The 18,744-nt window shown below is 39.8% G+C and overlaps 1 long non-coding RNA gene across 1 annotated transcript in view; it reads left to right on the top strand.

Annotated features, from left to right (window-relative positions):
* Nucleotides 1–1,162: 1,162 nt before the first annotated feature.
* Nucleotides 1,163–18,744, top strand: part of LOC129009557 (uncharacterized) — a 61,144-nt gene continuing 43,562 nt past the window's right edge. Inside the window, exon 1 of the long non-coding RNA XR_008492802.1 lies at nucleotides 1,163–1,265. This is a non-coding gene — a long non-coding RNA (uncharacterized LOC129009557). The remainder of the gene's footprint in view (nucleotides 1,266–18,744) is intronic.

Below are 18,744 nucleotides of genomic sequence, written 5' to 3'. Positions count from 1 at the left end.
TGTAATTGAGGTGCAGAAAGGTGAAGTGACTTGCCCAAGGTCACACATTTTGTAAGAGGTGAAGGTGGAACTGCAACCCAGGTTGCCCAGCCTGAAAGTCCGATCACTAACAGAAGTTTCCCACCCATCCCTAATCGACAAATTCGCAGTACAATACAAAATCATGGGTTTTGTTTAGTTTTTTTTTTTCTTTTTCTTTTTTTATTTTTTGAGACGGAGTTTCGCTCTTGTTGCCCAGGCTGGAGTGCAATGGCGCGATCTCGGCTCACCGCAACCTCCGCTTCCCGAGTTCAAGTGATTCTCCTGCCTCAGCCTTCCGAGTAGCTGGGATTACAGGCATGTGCCACCACGCCCAGCTAATTTTGTATTTTTAGTAGAGACGAATTTCTCCATGTTGGTCAGGCTGGTATCGAACTCCCGACCTCAGGTAATCCGCCCGCCTCGGCCTCCCAAAGTGCTGGGATTACAGGCCTGAGCCATTGCACTCAGCCTCAGAAAATCGTGTTTTTAAAGCTCTTTCAGTTGTAATACAGTTCTGTGAGGAGGAGAGCTCTGAGTGCTTACTAGGCATCAGGCAATTTGTGCTATATGCCCATATCTTCCAAATAACCTTATGAGGTCAGTACTGTTATTATCCATGTTGTACATGTGAGGAAAATGAGGAACAGAGAATGGAAATAATTTTCTAAGCATCTCATAACCAACCGACGGTGGATTCAAGCCTATAAAATCGGATTGCAGTCTATATAGCTTGTCTCTTAAGCCTTGTGCGTCACAACTATTATTGTACCTCTTTTAATATGCAAAAGCAAAACAAACATGAAACTAAATGGAGGTATTATAGAATTGGGGAAATGGAGAGAGGTGGAAGAGGCCTTTCCTTGTGCAGTAGCAAGGGAAGTGGCAGTAGCAAGGGAAGTGGCAGCAGCTGGCAGTGGGTGGATTAAAATGTTACCACGGAACGCGCCTTTTTAACTCTGGCCTTGAAATCCTGCCAGAGCGCTTCCCAGAGCGTTGCACCAGGTTGGGTGGATGGGATGGACACCCTCGGTGTCGCCTGCTCTCCATCGCCCCCTGGTGCCGGCGTCCGCCACTGTCGGGACTTTGGTGCCGCGACCCGCGGGGTTAAGGCGCCCGCGCTGGAGGCGGCGGACCACCCCGCACACGCGTCCTCAGCGCCAGACCCTGCGCCGGCCGCGAACACGGATCCGACGTAAAGAACTGGGCACTTCCCGCTCCGTTTTGTCCGTGCCCCTCGGTGCTGGGTGAGGTCCTCCAGCACCAGGAGGCGGGAGCGGGAGTGACTCGGGTGCTGAAGTGGGACCAGGTGGGGAGCGGTGGAATCCACCTGCTTCGCCGGCGCTGGCTCGTGGCACTCCGAGTGGGCGCGCGCTTTCGCGCCGGGGTCGTCTGAAGGTCGCGGACTCTGTCCCGCTCTGGAGTTTGTGGCGGGTTGGGGGTGGGTGTGGGTAGGAGGTCCCTTCATGAAGCCCCGAAGAGCAAGAGGGACATAAGTTGGAGCCTTTCTCTTCCACTCCTGTTTTAAAAAAGAGAGTCGCGGCGTGCAAATGGCGGCAGGCGGGGAAAACCACGCTCAAAACCGGGTTCTCTCCTGGGCTGTAGTGATCGGGGCCGCGGAACCCCATCCCCCCTCCCCAGAATGTGCCCCAGGGCTCGGGGTCGGCTTCCGTGGCGGCCTCTCCGGGACCAGCTAGGCCGCCCAGGCCCGCTCCTCCCCAGTCCCGGCGCCCTGGGCCCTCTGGTTGCAGGCGTCGCGACTTGCAGCCAGGGCATGCGGGGCAGTTGCGGATTCTGTCGCGGGGGACCCACTCACCTCCCTTCTCCTGCCTTTCCCGCGAGCGGGGCAGGTAGCGCGAGGTCCGCTCCCACCTGGACCCCCAGTTCGCGGCCAGGGGGCTGAGCCGAGGTAGCTCGGCGTTGAGTGGGGACCCGGTCGGCTGCCGCCCAGCCGTTAACACCCGGGGTGAGCGGTCAGTCCTGGAACCTGCGAACGTTCGGCAGCACAACCCAGTCCCGGGAAACCGCTGCTTAACCTCCGTCTCCTGAGTTTTAGATCCTCTTTTGACTGTCCCACATCTCATACTCCTTACTATAGTGTACACTTCAGCATTTGTTAAGAGGGTAATCTCATATTAAGTGTTCTTACCACCATGCGAGAAAATAGAAAGTCATGTTCACTGTTTCATCTCCAATTTTAGGGATCTATACCTGACATAATTTAAATATCCAAACCAAAACAGTATCTTGGTGAATATTCAGAGGGATTCACTGACTCGCTGAACGCTAGAATTTTTCTATGTTGCACAGTCTGTGGAAGATGCAACGATCCCTTTTCAGAAAACTAAATCTGACTAAGAGGTATTAAACAGCCTACGTTATGAGTAATTACACTGACAGCTTGCAATGATGGGGCGCGGGGGAAAGAAGACATTATAATGGACTGGGGTCCTTTGAGAACATGACAAAGAAGGGAGGGAGTCGAACACCTGGAAGTCCAGTTCGGGAAGGATGTGCCTGATAGAAGTTGATTCAAACCAGGGGGAGCAGGCTCCAGGGAAGATGAGGAGGGGTAAGGTGGCCACTGAAAGCGCCATTTTGGAGGTGTGTTTTAGACTCAGGTTCCTCCATAGCCTTTTTCTTTTTAAAACATATTTACTCTGTTCATTTCTTTCTCTTAATAACTGTTACCTCTGTCCAAACAACCATAACTTTGCATCAAATAATATTTACCTGCACTTTACAGATTTTCTAAAAGTCATAATGGCTTATTGCTACAATCTGCATTAATTCTTCACAAAGGAGATAAATGTAACAATAGTTTATCAAAGCAGGAGTGTTTTGTTGTTGTTGTTGTTTTAATACAATTGGCCCTCTGTATCCGTGGTTCTGCATTGTGGATTCAACCAACCAGGGCTGGAAAATATTCGGAGAAAAAAAAGTAATAATACAATTAAAAACAAAAAATACAGTATAACTATTTCCACAGCATTTACATTGTGTTAGGTATTTTAAGGAATCTAGAGATGATTTAAAGTGTATGGAAGTATGTGCAATGTGCATAGGTTATATGCAAATACAAGGCCATTCTATGTAAGAGACTTGAGCATCCTTAATACCTATTTGGTAAGGGTGAAGGGTTGGGCGGAGGAGTCCTGTAATTAATCCTAGGTGATCCCCTGGAACAACCGTATTCCCCTAGGAGCCTGGCTTTGTTCGGACATTTGTTCCTCAATATTTTCCCTCAGTATTCCTTATAAAAATAAAGTAATGCTGTAAGGAGATACAAGACAGAGAAGATTCCTGATTTGGAGGAGCTTGTGATCAACTTGTGGAAATGTACAAACGAGAGAAACAGTAAAGCAAATTATTGTAAAATGTCACAGTATAGATTGAAACAAATGACAAGGGAATGTAGAATAAAAGAGTGATTACAGAGAGATATACTTCTGGATGCCAAACTAAGTTCTAATATATAGCTTTCTTTTCTAAAATGTACCGTATTAGTCTGTTCTCACACTGTTGATAAAGACATACCCAAGACTGGGTAATTTATAAAGAAAAAGAGCTTTAATGGACTCACAGTTCCACGTGGTGAGGGAAGGCAAAAGGCACATCTTACATGGCAGCAGATAAGAGAGAAAATGAGAATGAAGGGGGTTTCCCCCTATAAAACTATCAGATCTCCTGAGACTTATTCACTACCATGAGAACAATATGGGGAAAACTGCCCCCATAATTCAGTTATCTCCCATCGGGTCCCTCCCACCACACATGGGAATTATGGGAGCTACAATTCAAGATGAGACTTTGGTGGGGAACACAGCCAAACCATATCACATGTTATAAACCCAAAGTACTTGAGACAAGTCTCAGTCAATTTAGAAAGTTTATTTTGCCAAGGTTATGGATGCACCCATGACACAGCCTCAGGAGGTCCTGATGACATGTGCCCAGGATGGTCAGGATACAGCTTTACATGTTTTAGGGAGACACAATACATCAATCGATACATCTAAGAATTACATTGGTTCAATCTGGAAAGTCTGGACAACTTAAAGATGAGGGCTTCCAGGTCATAGGTAGATTTTAAAATTTTCTGACTGGCAATTGGTTGAAAGAGTTATTATCAATAGAAAGGAATATCTGGATTTGTGGAGACCTAGGTTTTATCATGTGGATGAAGGCTCCAAGTACCAGGCTTCAGAGAGAATAGACTATAAATGCTTCTTATCAAATCTAAGGTCTGTGTTGATGTAAATTCTGGGGAGCTGTAATGAGGCATGTCCAACCCTCTCTTCTATCAGGTTCTGAACTAGAATGGCAGAAAGGAGGGGTCCATTCAGATGGTTGGCGGCCTTGGGATTTTATTTTTGGCTTACAATACTTATCGGGTTTAATAATTTGGCAAATTATAGGTAGTTTGTATGAACAAAGGTTTTAGAGTGAAGTTACCTCCCTGCATCAGATCAATAAAATCAACAGTAGATGAATTGCTCAGCTGTTTTTAGGCATGCGTTGAAACAGACTCGTATGCTTTATTTTGTCTTGTTTTGTTTTGGCATGGTTCTTGAGGTAGAAAACAGACCAGCTGAAGCAGAGTTTCAAGGATACCAATCAATTAGGCACCTAATAGGTGCTATAACCAGAACTTCCTGCAGGTTTAACCACTTTTTTTACATGACACCTATCCCCATTTTGCTCCAACCAACCATCAAGGTCAGTAAATCCACAGGCTGTAATGATGACCATGCTATTATGAGATATTCTATTTCAAATTAGAAGGCATATTGTGCATTTTTTCTTTATTTGCTATAGGACTTTTTTTGAGGAAACAGTGAGGAATTCCATAAAACTGTATGTCATTGCCGTGATTAGAGAGACTTTTCTGTTGAATAGACTAGAGAGTCTCAAAATGTGGTCTCTGAACCAGCTGCATCGATACCTTCTGAGAACTTGTTAGAATGCAAATTCTCAGATACCACCCCAGCCCTGCTGAATCAAAAATTCTGGGGTGGGACCCAGAAATCTGTTTTAACAAGCTCTCCAGGTGATTCTAATTCATACTGGAGTTTGAGAATTACTGTAATAGACCATAGTAGGAGGCTTTTCAAGATGTGGTCCGTTGATCATTGCAACAAAAGCATCTGTGGTGTTTGTTTCAGAAAAAAAAAATGCATAGTTAGTACTATATCCTCTCTTAACCATACTGCCTCTGAGTCTGTGATTTGCAGGCTTGCCAGCTGCACATCTAAGTGGTTCATCAGTTAATTCACACACATAATGAAGTTTTACAATCTTTATTGTAGGATCACTATGTACAATGTATGTGTGTGTGTATGTTTTAAAGTCATATTTATCGATCATTTATTAAAGGAAATGTACACTCAATAAATAACAGGCAGAAGGATAGAATGGAAATATTGGTTTCTTATGTACTGGGAAGAGCTAAAGATTAGGCTCCTCCCCACCTTGGGGAGAAATTAATTTTTCAGTTGCAAATAAGGCAGCCTCCAGATTTAATACACTATCAATAATACTCAAGAACCCTGGTTCTATTATATACTAGCTCTGTGACATTGTCAAGTTACTTAACTTCTTTAAGGCTTAAGCTTTCTCATCTGTAACATGGAAATCCTCCTTGATGAATTTTGGGATTTAGTTTAAATGTCATCTCAAAGAGACCTATCCTGACATTCCAATCTGGAGTAGTCACTGTGACACGCACAGTCTCTGCATGGGACTTAGTATTGGTTATTCTTTCTTATTTATTTATTTATTGGTTGGTTGATTTTATTTGCTTCCGCTGGAACATATGATGCATGAGGGCATAGACTTTGATTATTTTGTTCACTCTTGTGTGATCAATAACTAGAACATAGTAGGTATTTCACAAATATTTTTTGAATGAAGAATTGACTAATATAAAGACTTGTTCAGGGCCTGGCCATGGTGATAGCTCTATAAGTGGTTGGAGTATGATAGCACAAGTACATGGGAGGTACTAGGGAGCATGATGGAGTTACCTGGCTAAGGCAAGTCAACAAATTAGAGGCTTGCATTTGTTTTCTTGTGTGATTTATTTTAAAAATATCTCTCTTTTTTTATTTCTGAAGCTTTCTGGTTTTTAGCTGTGCACATTCTGTTTTCTTCTCTTGTGTAATTAACCAGTTGGTAAAATTTGATGTTTGTGTATATTTGATATTGATTTATTTTGTAGAACTAAATTTTCTACCTATGTGCAAATAAATGTTTATTGTACAAATAAATGACGAAGTACGTGTCCCAAGTGATGATAATTTTTAAATTGCATTGGAATTACTTCTAATGGGCTTAGAATTTTTCCTCCCCCAAATGTTTGTTTTTCTTCTTTATGTAAGAAAAACTCTGAAAAACATAAACCGTAATATGTGCAGACTCTCATAATTCTCGCTAATAAACCAGCAAAAATAACTGTATAATTTAAGTGCTAAACAAAATAATCTGGTAGGAAGGGGAAAAATAATGATGAAGGGTATAAAAAGGGAAGAATTGTGGAATGTATGTCCTTGCATAGGAAAGAGAGGAATGAATTAGTACAAAGTGGAGGGATAGGCATTAGCTTGGAGTCAAGATAATTTATCTATACTATTAGGAAGGAAAGCAGTTACAGTTGCTTTTTAAGTTAGTTAAAAGAAGAAAAGGGAAGAAATATTTTTACTGTTATAATTACAAAATCACGTTTATTATCCCTCTTTGTTTTTTTAGTGTGGATTCAAGTTGCTGCCTGGAGTTACTTGCTTTTAGCCTAAAGAGCTTCCTTAGTGTGTCTAGTAAGATGGGTTTGTTAGTAACAAATTCTCTTCATTTTTACATATTTGAGAATGTCTTTATTTTGCCATCATTTTAGAAAGATAGTTTTGTTAGAAATAAGGTCTTCGGTTGACAAGTGACTTTTTGACCTTTCAGCATTTTGAGTATGTCATTCTCCTACCTTGTGTCTTCATTGTTTCTGATGGAAAGTCAATTGTTAATTTGAATGAGGTTCTCTTGTATGGGATGAGTTATTTCTCACTTGCTGCTTTCAAGATTTTCCCTTTGTCTTTGACATTCAACATTTTTGCTATGGTGTTTCCTGGTGTAGATCCCCTTGCACTTATCCTAATTAGATTTTGTTGGGTTTTGTAGATGTATAAATAAATGTTTTTCATCACATTTGGGAATTTTTCAGCCATTATTCTTTGAATATTTTTTATGCTCCATCATTTCCCCTCTCTTCTTCTGTTATTCCCATTTCATGTATGTTGGTGCACTTAATGGTGTCCCTGCATTTCTATGAGTTTCTGCTCATTTTTATTCATTACCTTTTCTCTCTGTTTTTTAGATTGCATAATCTCTATTGCTCTGTCATCAAATTTTCTGATTTCTTTCTTCTGTCATCTGAAATCTACTATTAGGTCCCTCTAGTGAATATTTTGTTTCAGTTAATGTACATTTTTACAGCGCAATTTTCATTTGGTTTTTTGAAAACATAATTTCTGTCTTTTTATTGATATTCTCTTAATTGATGACACATTGTCATCATACCTTTCTTTACTTCTTTAAGTATTGTTTCTTCTAGTTTTTGAAACATATTTATAGTAGCTGCTTTAAAATCTTTATCTGCAAGTCCACCATCTGGTCCTCTTCAAAGGCAGTTTCTATTGCCTGTTTGTGTGTGTGTGTGCGTGTGTGTGTGTGTGTATCACACTTTCTTCCTTTTTGCATATCTTGTAACTTTTTTGTTAAAAAGAAAGTTAGACATTTTAAATAACACACTGTAGTAACTCTGGCTACTGAACTCTACTCTTCTACTCTTTCAGGCTTGTTTTTGATGTTGTTTGCTTGTTTATTTGTTTGGTGACTTACCTGGACTATTTTTGAGAGGTCTATTTTACCTGCAGCGTGCAGCCACTGACATCGCTTCATGTAGTGCAGCCTTGGACATGTGCACAATGTTTCTATGACAATGGTGGTTTTAGAAGGGTTCTTTTTCTATTTCTTTGATTTCTTTAGTAACTTATTTGCTTTGCTTGGTATCAGGCTCAGCTGTAAGCCAACACTAATTGCCAACTGATTACACTATTGTTTTTGACAATGCCCTGGGGCATAGATTGCTCTCCAGTTGCATACAATTAAATCCAGTCCTGTTCACAGGGGTAGTCTAGGAAACTAGTCTGTGAGATTTGTTCCAGCCTCGTGAATGCTCTTCTTAACTGTCTCTTTCCCTGATTCTCTCTGGTAAAATTCTGCTTGGTCGTCTCAAAAAAAAAAAAAAAAAAAAAATTCTGCTTGGTCTATGATTTCACTTATTGCTTTCATACTCCTTCTTAGTTGCTTGCTACAACATCTCCGTTGTTTTCAAAAGGGTCCTTAGGTTTGAACGTTTCCACACTCTATTCTATATAAAGTAAATTTCCTTAGGGAGCTTTTTGAAGCTTTTTGTTCTTATTGCCAGCCTTTCCCCCTGGGCATGACACTCTGTTTACAAATAAGGCATTGGTGGGAGCAGTAGCCTCTGGCCGTCTTGGGGTGCCTATACTGGCATGGAACCTCTGCCCTACTAGCAAGCTGAGGGTGAGGATGATCAGGGTCCCAGGATTCTCAGTATATTTTGCCTGGGATAGGGCTTCCTCTTTAGAAATGAGGATTGTGTGGAAAAAGAGGATCCTCTATCTCTTATTGGCTCTTCCCTGGAATAGAGCTTCTGCAGTACAGAAGTAGAGGGATGAGAAATGCTCCTGGAGTGTCCTTCCTGGGGAGAGACTGTAGCCCTCCATTGGGAGCTAGAGAGAAAGGGAATCCTGTGTTAGTGGCTCCACCTGCGTAGGGTAGATCTTCCATCATACTAGGCTGCCAGGGTTGGGCTGGGGATGGAGTAGCTCACGGTTCAAATGACAGACTCTTTGAATTTTGATAGAGATTTAGTAGATTTTACTGAATAAATGTTTTCTTTTTTCATTGGTCATATGCACTTAGGACAATCTCCAGAGACTTTAAGAAGTTTTAACCACCATTCCAGAAGTTTTCCCATGAATGATTGAGGCAGGAGAATAGGGCCTGGATGCAGGGAACCTAAGGACTTCCTAGAACTAAATCAAACGGAAACATTTCCGCTATGACAGTAAATATTCTCTTCATTTACATAGGGCATACACCAAGTAACCAATGAGAAACCTCTAGAGGGTATTGAAACCCCAGAAAATTCTGTAACTGGGACCCTTGAGCCGCTTGCTCAGACCTGCTCCCGCCCTGTGGAGTGTGCTTTCATTTCAATAAATCTCTGCTTTTGTTGCTTCATTCTTTCCTTGCTTTGTTTGTGCATTTTGTCCAATTCTCTGTTCAAAACACCAAGAACCTGGACACCCTCCGCTGGTAATGATAATTTTATAAGAAAAAGCTGAGATGACAGCATAAGATAAAAAACATAATCATTCAATTTTTACACTACTAACCATTGGCAAATCACAGAAATAATAGCTATGACAAACTGTACATCAACTAATGGCATAGGACCATAAAGGAAAACTCTGCTGATTAAGGCTTTGGGTAATATGTCATTCTAGATAGCCAAGGTTTACAAATAGCTTAAATCATTTCCATTTTCAAGCTTTAATCCTTGTGGATATGAAACTTTCTTGGATGTATTATATAATTATCCAACCTTATTAAACAGTTCATACTAAATTTAATTTCCTTTTGCTTTATGATCAGGAATTGTCATTGCAAATATTAAGTATTGTGAAATGCTATAACATGGTGATATTCTTAGACTTATTGAACAGGAGGTAGCTGGCCCCATGTTGAAACAATTTTGAGTTCATTGTGTGTTTAAATATGGGAGATTTCCTGTAAAATTTAAATTTAATTTATTTTGAAAAATCAGATCTGTGTAGCTTTCATTTCCATTTGGCTACAATATAATTCTCCAGCCTTATTAAACAGATCATACTAAATATAATTTCCTTTTGCTTTATGATCAGGAATTGTTGTTGCAAATATTAAGTATTGTGGAATGCTTGATAGACTTATTGAAGGGATTAAGGTGCTTTGTCCTTAAGTTGCTGGAAAGAGGATCTCCATCCATACTCCAAGAGTGGGTACTTGGATCTCATGCATGAAAGAATTTGAGTCAAGTCACAGAAAACAGTGAAAGAAGCAAGTTTATTGGAAACTGCTCTGTTACAGAGCAGGGTATCCTTAGAAAGCAAGAGGAGGAATGTGCAATCCTTTGTTAGTGCCTTTCCTTATAAAAAAATTTTTTTTTTTTTTTACACAACAAATTTTTACTGATTTTACAATTATGTATACATGCGAATATGCTAATATAGTAAGAGTTAATCGTTAAAGGAAGGGTAAGGAAATCTATAATTCCAATAGACTTTTTGGTAACTGTACTTCTTTTTGAGTCTAATTTGATGGCTGAGGTTTTTAAGCTTGTATTGGTGCCCATGAAGACGTCCTAAGAATAGAAAGTTTAGTTAGTGCTTCTATTGTTTCCTTGGTGTTTGTGCTGATGGTGTTGGTATTATTTTCAGTCTATGATTTAATGCAGAATTTTTCAATTGTGATAAAAGACATATAAGATTTACTATTTTGACCACTTTCAAGTTTACAGTTCAGCAGTATTAATTATATTTACACTGTTGTGAAACAGGTCCACAGAACTTTTTCATCTTTCTTTTTTTTTTTCTTTTATTATTATTATTATTATTATTATTATACTTTAGGTTTTATGGTACATGTGCGCAATGTGCAGGTAAGTTACATATGTATACATGTGCCATGCTGGTGCGCTGCACCCACTAACTCAATTATAAAGAGCTATACTTAAAATTGAAATGTGCAGATGTGCTCACTAAAGGTAGTGGCTTTTATTGTTATCGATGACCATTAATCCTTCAACCTAAACTTGCTTATTGGTGATGTCTTTAAGTAAAGTGGGCTGTATTCTTAGGGCATCTGGACATTCTGTGGGCTGGGTGGGAGATGCTCTATATGGCCATAAATGTTCTGTAATTATAATTGGTGGTCAGCTTAAAATGTGGCTATTTTCAGACTAGAAGTATTAACCTTATAGGTGCCTTGTGAGTGCTGAACTACTCACTTCAAGATGCCGCCACTGTAGTCAATGTTGTATTAAACCAGAGGCCTGGTAAGCAGGGGTTTCTCTAACACTTACATTGGAGAGCACAGAAGAGTCTGGTACTTTGTGGACTGACACATAGAGCCCGCGGAAATGTTGCAGAGATGTTCTGCTTGGCTGACCCCATGTTGGAAACAATTTGAGTTTATCGTGTGCTTAAATTTGGAAGATTTCCTGTAAAATTTACATTTAATTTATTTTGAAAAATCAGATCTGTGTAGCTTTCATTTCCATTTGGCTACAATTGGCTAATGCTGAGCAGTGGCTGTCCCTTGTATTAGGTTGCTGCGAAAGCAAGCAACCTAATAAAATTTTTGCATAATGGCAAAAACTGCAATTACTTTTGTACCAACCTGATAGATGGGCATGTGTTCTCTACTTTGTCTCAGTCTTCACCCCTCCTTATTGTCATATACAGGGTTCCTTTACTCATTTGCCTGCTTTGCTTACCCTCTCCTGAAAGTATCAGAGTTTGGGCTTCCAACTTTTTATTTCAATTGGACATGGAATCCAGATAGTTGCAATTCTTAAAAAAAAAAAAAAAAAAAAAAAGACGGGAAGGGGTCTGTAAAAGAGTTAGCAGGCTCTAAGTGAGACCACTAAGTGAACCTTGTGACACTTAATTTGGCCACTCAGAGGCCTTCTGAAAAATTACTTGTGGCCGGGCGCGGTGGCTCAGGCCTATAATCCCAGCACTTTGGGAGGCCGAGGTGGGCGGATCATGAGGTCAGGCGATCGAGACCACAGTAAAACCCCGTCTCTACTAAAAATACAAAAAATTAGCCAGGCGTGGTGGCGGGCGCCTGTAGTCCCAGCTACTTGGGAGGCTGAGGCAGGAGAATGGCGTGAACCCGGGAGGCGGAGCTTGCAGTGAGCCGAGATGGCGCCACTGCACTCCAGCCTGGGCGACAGAGCAAGACTCCGACTCAAAAAAAAAAATAAAAGTTACTTGTAACTTAAAAATTACAAACTAGTTTCAGATCAGTGAAGTTTCTAGATAGCTAAATCCTTTAAAAAGGAAGTGTCAATAGAGGATTTTGATGATTATCTTTGAAACAATGCTATTGATAAGTTAGATGTAGTTTATTCACTACATTCAAAATTTTTAATAAGATAATTCACAGTAGTTATTTCATATAGCAAATATCTGGTCCTTTCCTGAACCTCCATTTCTTTCCCCACGATTTAGGCCTCAAAACTTCTTTCTATACTCGTGTAATAGCTTCCAGATTGTTCTTTTTACCTGTAGCTTTTTGTCTTCGGTCTTTTTTTTTTTCTTTTTGAAATGGAGTCTTGCTCTGTCACCCAGGCTGGAGTGCGCTGGCGTGATCTCGGCTCACTGCAACCTCCACCTCACAGGTTCAAGCGATTCTCCTGCCTCAGCCTCTGGAGTAGCTGGGATTACAGGTGCCTGCCACCATGTCCTGCTAATTTTTTTAGTTTTGGTAGAGACGGGGTTTTGCCATGTTGGCTTGGGTGGGCTCGAACTCCGACCTCAGGTGATTCACCTGCCTCAGCCTGCCAAAGTGCTGGGATTACAGGCGTGAGCCACCGCGCCCGGCTTCAATGTATTTTTCCTTTCTTTCTTTTTTTTTTTTTTTTTGAGACGGAGTCTCGCTCTGTCACCCAGGCTGGAGTGCAGTGGCGCGATCTCGGCTCACTGCAAGCTCCGCCTCCCGGGTTCACACCATTCTCCTGCCTCAGCCTCCTGAGTAGCTGGGACTACAGGCACGCGCCACCACGCCCGGCTAATTTTTTGTATTTTTTTAAGTAGAGATGGGGTTTCACTGTGTTAGCCAGGATGGTCTCGATTTCCTGACCTCGTGATCCGCCCACCTCGGCTTCCCAAAGTGCTGGGATTGCAGGCGTGAGCCACTGCGCCCGGCCCTTCAATCTATTTTTCATACAGTTGCTGGAGTGCTACTTTGAAACCAAAAATCTGATAGACGATTTTGGCTTGCTTTGAGAAATATGTTAGCATGTTGTTCAATCAGAATCAGTGTAGTAGAGTTCACTCTGTAATGAAAACCAAACTATAAGATACTCTATGTGCTAAATACAAAGCAAACCAAGAAATGCAGGCTACAGATTTTGTTTCTGTAACTGCTTATGAGATATTAGATGTAATTAATCACTCTCTTTCTCTGCTACTCCTTCTAACATTACTTTGGACTTCAGCTAGGAGTTCAACTGGGCAGGGTTCCTTGATTGCAGTAGAATTGGGTAGAATTGCTATAGTCTTCCATTAATCTGTATCATCAAGCAAAGTCATAGAAGGAGAGCCCTTGGCTTTCACAGTACAGTCCCTGACTGTATATTTCTCAGGAGTCACAATTGAACTCTCTTCATGAAGCAAGTACGTAAACACAGCTGACAGAGTAGGCAATATGGTAACTTGGAAAGGACCAGCTTTCAAGTCCTATCTAAGCTAGCACCACACGTGGCTATGAGGATCAAATAGAACCGTTATTAGTAGGTTATGTAGCTGAAATATAAAATATATGTTTGTGTATATATATATATATATATATATATTCGTATGTGTGTGTATGTGTGCAAGAACGTACTACAGCCTCTGGCAGGTAAAAGCAAACTTGTTGTTTTATTTTGTTATTTAATATTTATTCAAAAGGAGAAATATGCATTCTGTAGAGTAGTAACTGCCTGTCAATTACCAGGTAATATGTTAATTTACAGCAGTAATGAGACTACATTAGCAATTGGAGTCACCACTCAATGGTACTGAATTTCACTTATAACAATTTGGTGCCATTTTCCCATACCCATGTATCTTCTGTGTGTGTTAAATTGGATAATTAATGGAGGGTATAATATAAATTGCAATAGGTGCATCTTTTAAGTATTTATAATGACATGATTATATGCAATTTCCCAAGTCATGTAGTTGTGGCTTTTTGTTTGCTCTTATGATTGTCTGGAGAATTGATAGTGGCTTCAGTATGGCTTTTCCTTTGAAAACAGGCTTTGCTACATGGTCAAAGAGTGAATGTAGAGGTACTGTTAATTGCTGAAGATGTCACTCAAGTTTTACAATTAGGAACTAGGGAAATAACCAATGAATGGGATTAAGTTATTCCTGAAACTACTGTGAGGCAAACTCAGGACAGAGTAACATCATATGGATTCCATAGCCTCCACTCTGTCCAGTGGGATAGAGTGGCAGTGTGGATTCCCAGACATTAGTGCTATTTTAATGCCTGTATTCAATCATTTAAAAAAAGAGTTTGGTATGTTTCCCTATTCCCAAGACACAGTTACCTAGATAAATAGCCACATATATTTTTGGAAAAGGTTAGGAGTAAGATTCAAGAATACAAAATAATATTAATTTGGCATTTTCTCTCAATGGTACCCAGCCCCTTTCACTTAAAGGCTGCTGGGAGTGAACTGACTCAGGGTCTGGAACTGTTTGAGAGGCAATGTTTGAGCAGAGTAACTTTATCATGCTGGTGTTCACTAGATTGGGATTCTTTTTTTCTGTTTTACAAATCAGAGATGACCTTAGTGATTGCTTATTGGTTTCATTCCTGGAACTTCATATTTTAGCCAGAATCAGAGATCTTTTCATGTAGTAAGTTTTTCTGTACCACATGTGTCCCAGTGCCTATTAATGTTGATGATACCACCTGATTTCAGTCATTTTGGGCTCCAGTGAAAATTGCTGAAACTAGAAAGCCTTTTGCATTTCATACACTTGCTGAATAGATTACTGATCTGGAGATCACAGTCAGTAGTCAATATTTAAAAGACTGGTGTTTTCTCCCAAGACTGCTGTTTTCTCCCAAGTGTCTTTATGCAGCAAGAATGGAGATTGATTTGGGTTCTAATGGGCAAAGAATGAGGAGAGAAGTGGGTGAGATGCACAATAAATCTAGCATTCCACTCTTCAAAGTAGGTGTATTACCCATGCCATGCTGAGTTCTTATCCTGGGTACTAGAGCAACAGTGAGAAGAGGTCACAAATGAGTTGTATATGCAGTCATCCCTCAATATCCCTGAGGGATTAGTTCCAAGACCCCCATGGGTACCACAATCCACAGATGCTCAAGTCCCTTATATAAAATGGTGTAATATTTATATATAGCCTATGTACATTCTACTTTATCCTTAATTTTTTAATTTTATTTATTCATTTTTTTTTGACAAGGTCTTGCTCTGTTGCCCAGGCTGGAGTGCAGTGGTGCAATCACAGCTCACTGCTGCCTCAACCTCCTGGGCTCAAGCAATCCTCCCACCTCAGCCTCTCAAGTAGCTGGGACCACAGGTGTGCACCACCACACCTGGCTAATTTTTAAATTTTTTGTAGAGACAGGGTCTTGCTATGTTGCCTATCAGGTTTTGAGCTCTGGCCTCAAGTGATCCTCCCTCCTCAGCCTCCCAAAGTGCTGGGATTACAGGAGTGAGCCACTGTGCCTTGCTGCCATATACTTTAAATCATTTCTAGATTACTTATAATACCTAATACAGTGCTTATACATTACTTCATTTTCATGGATTCAACTTAGGTGCAGTGGAAAATTCTAACTTTGCTTCTTGGAACATTGTGGATTTTTTTTTTCTGAATATTTGCAATCCTTGGTTGGTTGAATCCACAGATTGAGAGCCCACGAATATGGGGTGCCAATTGTGTTTCTCCTGCAAGAAGATCAAGATAACCTCAGGTAAAGAAAACTTCATGGTGTTTCTGAGAGATTTGTGTTTCTGTAATTCCCTGTTTCTTCCAATACGTCTCAGATATCAATGTTAAACTTAATATCTTACTGTTTTTTCTGACTAGTGTTTTAATGTTTACAAAAGTGGTTTATTGAGATGGTGTCAATTTATCTGGGTCAGTTTGGAAATCCACAGCATAAGTTTTTGTGTTTGACTTTCTATAAGCTCAGTCTTAAAGGACATCAATATGAGACTTGCACCAGGTTATTAAAAGGTCCTGAGTTTGATTCCATACCTTGAAGAGAGGGCTTTAAAATGGGAACTTTTAATTTTCTTTTTAAGTTCCTTTACATTGTTCAGAGCCACTATTTTCCCCAACAGTCTAAAAATCTTCCTATCCACTTTATTTTGGTAAATGGCAGAAGCTAATTGTCCTGCCAGAGCTTCACCATCTGAGATGGCTGCAATTGAAAACTTGACTTGTTGTTTTGCAGTTTGTAGCAATCAATGGCTACCAGTTTCCCTTCCTGGAATTTGAAGTAGATTTTTATTTTCATTGGACTTACCTCAACTTAATAAGCAAATGCAAATACTGCAAATATGCCTAGGATTCCTTTGCCTGAATTCTACACTGGTAGAATTTCTCTAATTGTAGCATCCTTTAGTTGCAAATCACAGAAACCAATTCTGGCTAACTTAGGCAAAAAGCAATTTGTTTACTCATAGAATAAAAAGAAAATGTGGTTGCCTAGGGTAGGTCAGGGAATTACTGAACTATCGGTAGGGCATTCTCATCGGTTAACCCAACTCCAGTTGCTTTCTGTCCTGAGGTTCAAATTGGCCTTAACCGAGTCACATCCTCACCTACCCTATGGTGACAGTGAGGCTGGGGGTTTGTGGCAGGAGATGGTCCTAGTCCTGTAATGAGTAGCCCCACCAACCACTCATGGCATGGAGACACAGCAGGTCTCCCAAGAAGGTTGTGAGGCCCAGAAAGCAAAACAGAACAACCCAGATTACCCACTAACATATGATTTGACCTTTTTATTAATGGCTTTTTTTTTTAAAGCAGATTACAGTGGTGTTTAAAATATATGTACCATATAATGCTTAGAAGATAATTTTCTTGATACAAGTTTTGTTTATTTCCTAAAGAGAACTGTTGAAATGTGCAGAGTATCTGGAAAAAATAACATCTGTATCTATGTAAAAATTACATTATTATTTAAGTGAAATTATATAATTACATAAAAGTGTGTGATTCAACAAGTTTCTTCAAACTTTGGATATGATGGAGCAAGGTAAATAAAAGTAGGAACAAAAACAAATGTTCTTTCACAACAGGGGAAAGATTATTGTTAAATATATAAAAAAGATAAATTCCTAAGGGTATTAATGGAGAAGAAATATCTGCTCAGCAGGCAGATATTGAAAACAATAACAATCTCAACATGAGTCTCAAAGGCATATAATTAGCATTTGGAAAAAATAGTTTAGACCATTAGTTCTCAACTCTGGCTGTGTGTTAGAATCATGTTTTTAAAAGCACAAAAGCCCTATCACCATCTCCAGAAATTGTATAGTAGGGCCCAGTAGGACTGCTGTGTTGCACAGCTCCGTGGGACTCCATTCACATCGAAAGTGTATGCAGTGTGTGGCCCTTGGAGTTTTGACCTGTACAGCTAGAAGCAATGACCTGACAATCAACATTAAGCTTTTTTTTTTTTTTTAATTTTTACTATTGTCTTTTTCCACCAGCATTTTAAAAAATCTCCCCAATTTTTTTTTTTTAAAGCTTAGCCAGATTTGCAACCACTGGAGTCGGAGAATCCTTTGTCTCTTATTCCCATGCCCAGCTTTAGAGTGCCTTTTTGTGATTACTCTTTAAAATTCTCATTGTGTTAACCTTGGTCTCACCTAATGTTCTCTTAGTGTTAACCTTGATCTCACCTGTCTACAGATGTGGTGGGTAGAATTGGGGATATTGAACACACAGAATTATTAGCTCCAGCCTGTACCTTGCATGGGTGAAACTGAGCACATCTTATTCCAGGACAAATGTTGGAAGAGCTGGTTATGGGGCATGTCTGGTAACACTGAAATACTCAAATGTATTAATGGTAAATGGCTAATTTTGATTTATCTGTAGTAACAGCCTATGGCAGAAGAAGTCTTCAGAGTAGCTAACCTCTGTGTGTCCTGTACAATCCCTATTACTTAACCATCTCCCTAATTTACTTTCTTTTCTTCTTCTTTTTATTTTTTTTGATAAAGAAAGGACATGTACATTAATTTAGAAAAACAGGAAAATATGAACAAATGTTTCAAATTTAATTAATTGTTAGTGCTGCCTCTGATTTTATTATATGCTTATGTTATATCCTTAATATCTTGTTTTACAGAGGACTAATTATGTATAGGGAAAATTCACAATTTGTGAGATGTTTAAGCCTCTGTTACAAGAGGTACACATGAAGAGACTGATATTAATTAAACTCAAAAGAAAGTAACAAGTAAGAGCAAAGGACTCATAAGACTCAGAGTATATTCATGTGATGCTTTAATAAGGTAAAGGATATGGTTCAGCGGGGAAACAAGGCCCAAACAATGAGAAGCGTGCAAGGCTTCCAGGTGCAGCCCTCAGGGCCATTTCTGGTTTTGTAGGTGAACTGAAACTACCTTATACTTATTTCTTGGGGTGCTTAGAAGAATAGTACTGATAGTTGGATAAGATATGACTGAGATTTACTACTGATTTATAGGGTTAGTATATACAGTAATTTTTATATGGTATATTTATAGCATAAATGCACCAGTGATTTATTGGCTTAAATAAATGGCTTAAATAAATATGTCATTGTCACATCTCTGCCTTTGTTTTACTTCTG

The sequence above is a fragment of the Pongo pygmaeus genome, chromosome 10 (assembly GCF_028885625.2).
Source record: "Pongo pygmaeus isolate AG05252 chromosome 10, NHGRI_mPonPyg2-v2.0_pri, whole genome shotgun sequence".
Taxonomy (NCBI): Eukaryota; Metazoa; Chordata; class Mammalia; order Primates; family Hominidae; genus Pongo; species Pongo pygmaeus.
Note: the sequence above shows the minus strand (reverse complement) of the source record. Positions and strands in the feature narration are given on the sequence as shown.